The following is a 12,500-nucleotide window of genomic DNA, read 5'->3' on the forward strand; positions in this document are numbered from 1 at the left end:
ATGCAGCCTGTGTCGACCACAGCACCCAAACGCCAGTGCCTCTGCCGCACGAAGTCGTGGACCGGCAATCACACCACCCGCACCCGCTCGTGCCCCACCCCAACCGCCAAACTCGCAACGCCAGCGGATGAACGGCGGAAGTTTCCCGCAGTCGTAATGTGCAATCCACACCTATAACTTGCGTTTCATGAAGAGTTATGTCCAATATGCGACATTCCCGCTGTCCCTATACATGAGCTGCGAGCTGTACCACGTACAAGCTACAGACGCGATCGCATTGCTCACTGTACGGATTCCCATGCCGAGCGATCAGCTAGGAAGCGCCCCATCCACGTCGGTACCCTTGGGCGTTGCACTCGCAGTCGCAAAAAACGTTGGGCAAATATATTTCTCCGATGCTGAGCGATCAGCTAGGAAGCGCCCCATCCATGTCGGTACTCGTACGCGTCGCACTCGCAGTCGCAAAAAACGCTGGGCAAATATATTTCTCGGAAGAGTAATGACAGTCCGAGCCTCCTGCGTGGGAAGAGTCTTTCTAGGCCCTGACCCACGGGAAGCGTGTAGCTTCCCCCATCCCGGACATTTCACGTCGTCACACTACCGGTATTGACTAATAGACTGATTGCTGATAATCATTAGCCACACACTGGGGGAAACGGCCGACAGGGGCGGCAACATAGTGGAGCCGCAGTGTCACTAATGTACAGAGATAGAACAGTTTCGACTGGAACCAGAGTAACCGTATACACGGCACTGATTAGTAATAGATGCAGAGCCATCAGAATACAGATAATATATACAACCGTCCCTATACATGCTGAAAGACTCTGCACACAATGAGAACCACACGTCAGCCAGACACTATCACACACTACTCTCTGCCTCTAACAGGCACACACACAATATCTAACCACCAGCATGGAAGAACATCCGGTGCATCCTCTCCGCCACATTACACAATCCACACTATCATAACCAGACCGGGAGGTCCACCCAGAAAACAGAATATCCCACCCTTCCGACATCCGCCATTGCTCAGCTAAGCCACGAACACCCACACATGTCCTACACAGGGGTGCACCCAACATCACAATACTGCCTCCTGTCACAGTACACAAACAATGGCAGGAATGAAAGACACAGATCTGCCACAACCTTGGAATCGGAGCGCCGCCTGTCATGAGCCACAAGTGCATCCTGACGTGACAAATCGGATGATCCCGCAGGCATGCACTTACGATAATCACTATCAACGAACCTGCCGCCCCCTCCCCCCCCAAAATACACCTTTCCCTACAACGTGTACCTTAACCTAAGCTATATTGTACCTTAACCTAAGCGATATTGTACCTTAACCTAAGGTATATCGTACCTTAACCTAACCTACATTGCGCCTTCACCTAACCTACGTTGTACCTTAACCTAACCTACGTTGTACCTTAACCTAACCTACGTTGTACCTTAACCTAACCTACGTTGTACCTTAACCTAACCTACGTTGTACCTTAACCTAACCTACGTTGTACCTTAACCTAACCTACGTTGTACCTTAACCTAACCTACGTTGTACCTTAACCTAACCTACGTTGTACCTTAACCTAACCTACGTTGTGCCTTAACCTAACCTACGTTGTGCCTTAACCTAACCTACGTTGTGCCTTAACCTAACCTACGTTGTGCCTTAACCTAACCTACGTTGTGCCTTAACCTAACCTACGTTGTGCCTTAACCTAACCTACGTTGTGCCTTAACCTAACCTATGTTGTGCCTTAACCTAACCTATGTTGTGCCTTAACCTAACCTATGTTGTGCCTTAACCTAACCTATGTTGTGCCTTAACCTAACCTATGTTGTGCCTTAACCTAACCTATGTTGTGCCTTAACCTAACCTATGTTGTGCCTTAACCTAACCTATGTTGTGCCTTAACCTAACCTATGTTGTGCCTTAACCTAACCTATGTTGTGCCTTAACCTAACCTATGTTGTGCCTTAACCTAACCTATGTTGTGCCTTAACCTAACCTACGTTGTGCCTTAACCTAACCTACGTTGTGCCTTAACCTAACCTACGTTGTGCCTTAACCTAACCTACGTTGTGCCTTAACCTAACCTACGTTGTGCCTTAACCTAACCTACGTTGTGCCTTAACCTAACCTACGTTGTGCCTTAACCTAACCTACGTTGTGCCTTAACCTAACCTACGTTGTGCCTTAACCTAACCTATGTTGTGCCTTAACCTAACCTATGTTGTGCCTTAACCTAACCTATGTTGTGCCTTAACCTAACCTATGTTGTGCCTTAACCTAACCTATGTTGTGCCTTAACCTAACCTATGTTGTGCCTTAACCTAACCTATGTTGTGCCTTAACCTAACCTATGTTGTGCCTTAACCTAACCTATGTTGTGCCTTAACCTAACCTATGTTGTGCCTTAACCTAACCTATGTTGTGCCTTAACCTAACCTATGTTGTGCCTTAACCTAACCTACGTTGTGCCTTAACCTAACCTACGTTGTGCCTTAACCTAACCCATATTGTACCTTAACCTAACCCATATTGTACCTTAACCTAACCCATATTGTACCTTAACCTAACCCATATTGTACCTTAACCTAACCCATATTGTACCTTAACGTAACCTAATTTGTGCCTTAACGTAACCTAATTTGTGCCTTAACGTAACCTAATTTGTGCCTTAACGTAACCTAATTTGTGCCTTAACGTAACCTAATTTGTGCCTTAACGTAACCTAATTTGTGCCTTAACGTAACCTAATTTGTGCCTTAACGTAACCTAATTTGTGCCTTAACGTAACCTAATTTGTGCCTTAACGTAACCTAATTTGTGCCTTAACGTAACCTAATTTGTGCCTTAACGTAACCTAATTTGTGCCTTAACGTAACCTAATTTGTGCCTTAACGTAACCTAATTTGTGCCTTAACGTAACCTAATTTGTGCCTTAACGTAACCTAATTTGTGCCTTAACGTAACCTAATTTGTGCCTTAACGTAACCTAATTTGTGCCTTAACGTAACCTAATTTGTGCCTTAACGTAACCCATGTTGTGCCTTAACGTAACCCATGTTGTGCCTTAACGTAACCCAATTTGTGCCTTAACGTAACCCATGTTGTGCCTTAACCTAACCTATATTGTGCCTCAACCTAACCTATATTGCGCCTTAACCTGACGCACGTTGTCGCTGAACCTGCTCTGTAATTGTTATGCAACTCGTTAAATTAGTGTAGTGTTGCCTAACCGCAACCCTCGCAATATAGTTCGCTATTCGCACTGCCCGGTCCCCTGTGTATCGCGTCATGTTAAACACCTTGCAGGTGTTGCTGACTTTCCACATGCTCCTGCTATACACTGTAATGTGGATAGCAGCAGGACGTACATGCCCCCCCCCCTTCCCCCCTGCCTTCGCAAGCTGGTCGTTGAGAAGTTTGCATGTTCAATGCCCTTCGCATGCCGACGTACTCAGCCTACGTTGTGGTACGGCCTGTCACCTGTCCGCCGATGTACGCAAAACCCACAAACTGTACTGCACATTGGTCCGTATGTACTGAATGATACATCGTGGCACATGTGTGACCGTACGACGACTGCGCCTAGCAACGGCAGACCATACAGTCCAAATATTGTGCACGCAGCTACGTGTCGTCTCCCTATAAGAGCTGGATTGCAGTGTGGTACGCCATTCAGACGTGTGGGAGGAACGGACGCCCTGGATGGCGATCAGCATGAGCAGTCTGTTGATGTAGTGGAGCGTGTATTCGGACGTAGTCGTCTCTTCTCACACACCGTGATAGCATGTTGCACCGCGTTCCACATCTGCGACATCCTGCAGAGGCCGGCTGACAGTCGTTCGCGCAATGGACACCGCATACGTACGGGGGCTACCTTCCACGTGTTCTCGAGGCGTGCACATGTTGTTGCGTCTATGTGGGCAGACGTAGTGTGTTGTGACACCTGACACAGGCATGCAATACTCGTTGCAAATGGCGATGGACGTCTACGTTTGCTGGTGACGTTACGCAAATGAACAACAGGTAACCCGTTGTGGTGCGGTTGTTCTCGCTAGAGGTGAATCAGTGTTGGCGACGATCGGTCGAGCTATTAACCGGTTGTTTCAGGGATACCCACCATGCCCACGAACGTGAAAGGGGACCCACCATGCCCACGAACGCGAAAGGGGATCTGGGTGTGAGGCGATACGCGGCGGTGGCTGGGTGGGACCGTCCCCGGCCGGTGAGGGGGGGCCGCCCGGCGTGCTGGCAGCGCGGTGCGTGGGCGCACGCGCTACAGCCGGCTGGTGGGGGCGGCCAGTGGCAGGCGCGCCGGCCGACGGACGCGGCAGGCGGCGCAGCTGCGCGCCGGCGCCCCCTGCTCGCGGCGCCTTGCGGCCAAAGTAGGTCCTCGCGGGCCCGGTGCGAAGCGCGGTGGCCATCTGCAGTGTGCTGGTCCGATTGAGGACTGTGTGCGCTGAGGATGCGCCGCCGCCCGGCGCTCGGCGCCGCGACGCCGTCTGCTGCTCGGTCGCCCCAGCGGTTCTCGCAGGTGGTTTGTATCGCAGCTGTGCGGACGTGTTGGCGCGTGCGCTGTGCTGGGAGAGTTCGCTTCGGCACCCAAGTGGGGCTTTTGTCCTTCTGTGGCGCTGGCGTTGGAGCTGCCGGTCACCGTAGGTGGCGCGTGTTGTCTCCCGCCGGCAATGCCACGACAGCACGCTCCCGGGCCTCTGTCGGCAGCGGCAAGCTCAGTTGGGAGCACGGGTGGTCGCACCTAAAGCGTCTACTCGCCTAACTCCGGGCGATTGCGCCTCTCTCGAACCCGACCAAGTACTTAGGACGGCGCTGCGCGCCGCCGGGACCTGAGAGGGTTTCGAGGTGTGTTGTGCAGGGGAGCTCAGCCTCCTCCTGTTTGCAGAATAATTGAGCGGACGCTTGCGTGTTCGCGCGGGCCCCCGGGACACACTCCCGGGCGGCCGGCTGCTCAGCTCTAGTTGACGCAGCTCCCTGGTTGATCCTGCCAGTAGTCATATGCTTGTCTCAAAGATTAAGCCATGCATGTCTCAGTACAAGCCGCATTAAGGTGAAACCGCGAATGGCTCATTAAATCAGTTATGGTTCCTTAGATCGTACCCACGTTACTTGGATAACTGTGGTAATTCTAGAGCTAATACATGCAAACAGAGTCCCGAGTCTGGCGTGAGGTCAGTCGCTTGACGGCGCGTTTCGGCGCGGGCCCGCCCGTTGCCGGCGCGCCGTAAGGCACGGAGGCTCGCACTGGGGCGTATCGCTTTCCAGTCGGGCGTGCCGCGGCAGTCCTCACTCGGGGAAGTGAAGCGTCTCTTACAGCCTCTCCTTCCCAAGTGGCTCTTTCCGCCTTCCCGTGGTGCCAGACGTCAAGCTCGGCATTCTGCCTTGCGTCAAAAGGGAGAGCTGCGACCCAACCCGATGCGAAAGCGAAGGGTGCGTGGCACAGGGGGAGCTGTGTCGAGGGACCGAACACCAGTCCCTTTCTGTTCGCAGGGCACAGACCAGCAGGTGCTCTGCATGCCGGCGACCTCGTTTGTCGGCGTGGGATCGCGGCGCGAGTCGGCAAGGGTGCTTCGCCGCGCCCCTGGGTAACCGGGGCGTGTTCTGCCAAACCCAGGAGGTGGTGACATCGCCTGGGCTAGGTTAGATGGGCCCAGACCGCCGAACGACTGGGGGACCGACCCACCACCTGAGTAGGAGTGGGTCCTTGGCCTTCAGGTGGAAACTCGGGCTAGTAGGCGGCGAAGGGCGAGGGGTGCATCCGCCTCTCCGGAGTGCGGGGTGCACTTGCCGAGGAGCGTCGAGTGAAATCGTCGACGACGAGGCCTTCGACGGGGACCAGTGCGCTGGCAACGGCGCGCTGAACCCTGCAGCTCTGGAGTGCCCTTGACCTAGGGGCGAGGTCGGTGGGCGAGCTGCAAGAGTCCCCCCCCATGCCAGAGGAGCCGGTCCGGGGCAAGAGACGGGCTCCCAATCCTTTTTTCGCTTGTCTACAATATGGCCGAGTCAGAGACAAGCGAGTCATGTGCGCCTTCGAGGGCTTCTTTGCTTACTGTTCCCTCCCCATCAGGGGGCACGGGGCAGACCGAGGAAAGTATCAGTGACAGGCATGCCAGGATCACACAATACCTGGAAGCCAATGTGAAAAATGGCAAGATCAGCCAGGCTGCGATCTTGACGTTAAAAAATGAACTCGCCTCCTGGGCTATTGCTCATGCGAAGCTTGAGGGGCGGGTTGAAGAACTGCAGAAAGAGAATGAAAGGCTGCGCAAGCAGCCAATAAAGTCATGGGCCAATGTAGTCGCTCAAACGACACCTAAGAGCCAAACTACTAGAGATACAATTGTAAAAGTATCACAAAGACCAGATACTGCTGTCTTTTTGCGACCATTACCCGGTCAAGACACAAAAAAAGTGCAGGAGATATTCACAACAACGATCAATCCTGTAAAGGATAAAATTAAAGTCAACAAAGTAAAAGCCACAAAGAATGTTGTGATAGTTGATGTGGCAACAGTAGATGACCGAAACAAAATACTCAACAACCAAAAACTGTGCAAAGCCGTTAAATGTGAACCCCCGAAAAAGAGAAATCCGCTTGTAATTATGTACGACATTCCGGTCACATTTGAAAATAATGAACTTCAAGAAACAATTCGTAATCAAAATTTTGACGATATAAGTGCTGAGGACTTCAAAAATGAATTTAAACTTAAATTCAAAACAGGGCCAAGAGACAAAGACGTTGTGCATCACGTAGCAGAAGTTTCTGGCCAGATGTGGAAAAAATTAACCTCAATGGGTAAGATTTACATTGGCTTCCACGCCATAAATGTGCGGGACTTCTTGGTGGTACCTCGCTGCCATAATTGCGGAGATCTTGATCATGTACACAAGTACTGTGAGAGGAAGTCGGCTTGCTCCAGGTGTGGAGAAGAAAATCACATCAGGAAAAACTGCAAAAATCCGGCAATTTGTATCCCATGTATAAAGAGAGGCAAAAAGACTTGCAATGCCTCCGGTCGTAACTGCCCGACGTACAGGATGCTTGAGCAGAGGCTAATATCAAGAACTGATTATGGCTGAGCCAAATACAGCACCCAGGATGCCTAAAAGAAAATCCCCATGCAAGAGGAGAAGGGATGCGGCAAGGGCAGCCCTGTTCAAACAATTTCTTGCAGCACTTGCAGAAGGAAGTGATGGTAGAAAGAAAATGAAAGATGCGTGCGTCCAAACGGACTCTCAAGAACAAGTGGCAGCCCCCTCTCCCTACTGCTGGGGATCGCAAGCGCCAGGAAATCAGGCAACTCGCGTCAGGCGTCCTGTAACGGTGGGCCGACCGGCATTCGTTCAAGGGAGTCCTGTGCTAGAACTGCCGGTGCAGGTCAATACAGTTACCAGTACAAATACACAAATAAATAGCACCAATGTGAATACTGACTCGAGACAACCAAAAGCTGTGAGAACAGTGGTTGATCCGGTCAGAATATATCCCAATCTCGAGCATTCCCTACAATTATCCCGCCTGGAGGAGCCGGCTGTCCTAACCACCGCACTGCGACATCTAGTGCGGGTAGGACATAGATACGGGCGCAAGGTCACCTTCTCGGCCATGGAGGCTGTAGACAGGGTACAACTAAAGACAATGAATCTCCCCACTGACTTCGGCGCCCTGCGTGACCTAGTAAGAAAGGTGTTTGAGAGAAGAAATGAAACCTTTAATTTAGAGGAAATATATAATCAGTCTGTCCTATCCAATGGGAGAATAGCTTACAACTGGACAAAAACCTTCCCAGAATCATATGTGCACACATATTTCCCATAGTTACAGAAATAAAGATAGGACAGCTAAACGCACACAATAGTAGACTGGTCATGCAGGAACTTCGGAGAGTGGTGGAGGAGAGGAGTCTTGACGTGCTCTGTTTGCAGGAGCCATACTCTCTTGCGGGGAACATAGCCTACGCTGCCATGAGCTGGCAAGTAGTAAGTTTTGGAGACGATCCGAAAGCCACCATCATAATAATCAACAAGGCACTGAGGGCAACAGTGCTCTCACACCTCTCGGACGACCACTGCAATGTTATTGAACTGCAGTCACCAAATGGCGTCATATATTTAATAAATATGTACTTTCAGTACGGTACAGAAATTGACCTGTACCTTGACCAACTTACGCAGGTGGCAACGGTGCTGAGGGGCAGAAAGGCAGTTGTGGTGGCGGACGTGAACGCCAAATCCCCCCTATGGCACAGTGGCACTCGAGATGAAAGGGGAAGCAAGCTGGAAGAGACTATTATGTCTCTGCAACTCCTCATTGCCAACAGACCTGGAAACCCCCCCACCTACACAGGGGGGGGAGGGAATGGAACCAATATTGACATCACAATGATGACAGCCAATATCGCTGCCAATATACAAAACTGGACTGTTACTGACGGGGACACTACCAGCGATCACAACCTGATCACATTCACAATCACAGATCAGGAGCGCCACTGGGACATAGGGTGGGAAGTACAACTAAATTATAACAGGACCAATTGGGAGCGTCTCGCAGGAGAGTTTGACCCTCCGACATGGCCGGAAGATGACGATGACGTCAACAAACACGCCGAAGAACTGGTGGGCGCTCTCACCAGGGCGGTAAAGGCTGCTGTACCAACCAGGAGGAGAGCCGTTGCGGCTTCTCCATCACCATGGTCTGCGGAACTAGGGCAGATGCGTCAGTCTGTCAGGAGGGCGAGGAGGTATTACCAGCGAAGTGTCGTCTGGGAAGAAAAACAAAGATGGCTGCAAACATATAGGGAAGCCAAAGAGCAGTTTCAGAAAGAACTGCGAACAGTCAGGCTGGAAAGCTGGAAAAAATATGTGCACAGCCAATTGGCTATTGATCCCTGGGGCACTCCTTACAAAATAGTAAGGGAAAAAATCAGGTCGCCAATGGTGCTTTCCACAATCAGGGATGGAAATCGGATGACTGGGTCTTGGCAGGAAACTGCTGAGGTCCTTCTCCACCAACTCCTCCCTGATGATGAAGAGGAAGAGGACACAGAAGAACAACGCCTAATTAGGCAGGCTCTGCAAGCAGACTATGAGAATAACATCATGGTGTACCCTTTCTCTGAAGAAGAAGTTGCAGCCCACATTAAATCGCTAAAGAAAGGAAAGGCCCCAGGACCAGACGGCATCATCGCGGAGGTGGTGCAGTACCTCGCTCCTCAACTAGTGACACCTTTAGCAAGAATTTACAATGAGGCCCTGCGCCTTAGAACATTCCCTAAAATCTGGAAGCAGGCCAACGTTGTAATCATCAAAAAGGGGCAAGACAAAGACCCTAAAGAAGCAAAATCTTACAGACCCATTTGTCTGTTGGACCTGTTGGGCAAACTGCTGGAGAAGTTACTGGCTGACAGACTGACAGCACACCGAGTGCTGTGCGGGATGAGTGACAGGCAATTCGGTTTTCGGCAGGGGCGATCTGCGTGTGACGCAATTGCCCTCGCATCCGAGGTCTGTGGGTCGTCTCCGCACAAGTACATAGTTGGCATCATGGTGGATATCAGTGGCGCCTTTGACAACCTGTGGTGGCCTTCGCTCTTCTCCTGCCTGCGGGAGAAGGAGTGTCCAGGGCCGCTATACGGCTGTCTCAGGAGCTATTGTATGGAAAGAGAGGTCTGGCTATCGTCCCCTAGCGAGCGAATAGGCAAGAAGGTCACGAAGGGGTGTCCACAGGGCTCTGTCCTGGGGCCACTCTTTTGGGACATAAATATGGAGCCTCTTCTGGAGAGCTTGGAAAACAGTGTGGATGTGCTAGAGGCGATAGCTTACGCTGACGACCTCCTTCTGCTGGTTGGCGGCCGAAGTCGCGAGGACCTCGAACCCAAAATCAATAGGACATTATCAATTCTCACGCAGTGGTGCCAGAACACGAAAATGACCATTGCGCCTAACAAGTCTACATACCTATTACTGAAAGGCCAATTGGCCAGAAATCCAACAGTAAGAATCGAGGGCTCACCAGTGATTCGGCGTCGTGAGGCCCGGTATTTAGGGGTTATAATCGATGAAAGGTGGAATTTCGCCAAACATATAGAATCAGCAACACAAAAATCACTCGAAGCTCTAAACAACTTAATCACAATAGGACACAGTAGATTTCATCTCCCACCAGAACTCATTAAGCTATATCACAATACCATTCTTGTCTCTATCATGGGTTACGGCTCCGGAGTGTGGGCACACAGGCTCACGAGGGTTGTGCCCGCTATGTCTGTGAGGAGGGTGCAACGCAACATGCTTTTGCGCTCCATCGGAGCGTACAGAACATCTCCGGGAGGGGCACTACTAGTACTTATGGGGGTGTGTCCCCTGGATATCAAAATCCGGGAACAGGCAGCCTGGTACTGGGTTAAAAGGGGAGACATAGATAAGACTGAAAGTATCTTGGGAGTGCGGGTGGGGGACAAGTTTGCCATTAAGAGGAGAGGAGAAGAGTTATGGCAAGAACTCTGGGATGCTGACACAACAGGCCGAAGGACTTACCAGCTGCTCCCAAATATTAAAGAACGTTTCCAACTATCGCATTTCCAGCCAAGTAAGGGACTGTTGCACTTCCTCACAGGACATGGACCGTATCCGGCATATCTATGCCGATTCGGGAAAAGGGCTACCCCCTCGTGTGACTGCGGAGCTGAATGGGGTACTCCGGACCACGTGATCTATGAGTGCCCCATCTTCGATGATGTAGCCAGTGACCTAAGAAACCAGTTGCCTCACAACAATACGTATCAGTTAATCAGAGATCCCACCACATTCAACATAGTAAACCGCCTTGCCAGCGAGGTATCAGCAAAGGTCCTGCGGGAATATTTAAGGGAAAACACTTGAACAACCGGACATGACATGACTGAAGGCGACCCATCCCATTCCGCCGGGGCGTGGACTGGCCAATCGCCGTGACGGTAGGAATCCGCCACGCTCCGGAACAGGGGGAGGGAGCGCCAACACCCGGATTCGACATTTGCGCACCGATCATGACTTAGCAATAGTTAGACCTTAAGTATATAGTAGACAGAAAATCTTAACAGAACCTGCAGCGATCTTCAAAAGGCCAGCCCAGTGCCAGGGGCATGCTCACTGGGATTAGCTCAGTGGGCACGGCCACACAGTAGGTTTATACAAACATCTGGCACGCCTGTAACGCTGCAGGAGGTAGTTCCTAGATTAGTTAGCAAGAGTAAAAGTAGATCTTACCCAACAAAGAAACTAACTCTTAGTTCCTGTAGCAAGTAAGTTACTAACACTAGAATAGAAGTATAAATGCTGCTAATATTCAATAAAAATGTAATGTAGAGAATTAAGACCCACTAATGTATTAGGTGGTGGGTTAATATGTAAGAAATAATTTAATGGAATAAAGAAATTTTTTTTTTTTTTTTTTTAAAAAAAAAAAAAAAAAAAACAGAGTCCCGACCAGAGATGGAAGGGACGCTTTTATTAGATCAAAACCAATCGGTCGGCTCGTCCGGTCCGTTTGCCTTGGTGACTCTGAATAACTTTGGGCTGATCGCACGGTCCTCGTACCGGCGACGCATCTTTCAAATGTCTGCCTTATCAACTGTCGATGGTAGGTTCTGCGCCTACCATGGTTGTAACGGGTAACGGGGAATCAGGGTTCGATTCCGGAGAGGGAGCCTGAGAAACGGCTACCACATCCAAGGAAGGCAGCAGGCGCGCAAATTACCCACTCCCGGCACGGGGAGGTAGTGACGAAAAATAACGATACGGGACTCATCCGAGGCCCCGTAATCGGAATGAGTACACTTTAAATCCTTTAACGAGTATCTATTGGAGGGCAAGTCTGGTGCCAGCAGCCGCGGTAATTCCAGCTCCAATAGCGTATATTAAAGTTGTTGCGGTTAAAAAGCTCGTAGTTGGATTTGTGTCCCACGCTGTTGGTTCACCGCCCGTCGGTGTTTAACTGGCATGTATCGTGGGACGTCCTGCCGGTGGGGCGAGCCGAAGGCGTGCGACCGCCTCGTGCGTGCTCGTGCGTCCCGAGGCGGACCCCGTTGAAATCCTACCAGGGTGCTCTTTATTGAGTGTCTCGGTGGGCCGGCACGTTTACTTTGAACAAATTAGAGTGCTTAAAGCAGGCAAGCCCGCCTGAATACTGTGTGCATGGAATAATGGAATAGGACCTCGGTTCTATTTTGTTGGTTTTCGGAACCCGAGGTAATGATTAATAGGGACAGGCGGGGGCATTCGTATTGCGACGTTAGAGGTGAAATTCTTGGATCGTCGCAAGACGAACAGAAGCGAAAGCATTTGCCAAGTATGTTTTCATTAATCAAGAACGAAAGTTAGAGGTTCGAAGGCGATCAGATACCGCCCTAGTTCTAACCATAAACGATGCCAGCCAGCGATCCGCCGCAGTTCCTCCGATGACTCGGCGGGCAGCCTC

The sequence above is a fragment of the Schistocerca serialis genome, unplaced genomic scaffold (assembly GCF_023864345.2).
Source record: "Schistocerca serialis cubense isolate TAMUIC-IGC-003099 unplaced genomic scaffold, iqSchSeri2.2 HiC_scaffold_1191, whole genome shotgun sequence".
NCBI lineage: Eukaryota > Metazoa > Arthropoda > Insecta > Orthoptera > Acrididae > Schistocerca > Schistocerca serialis.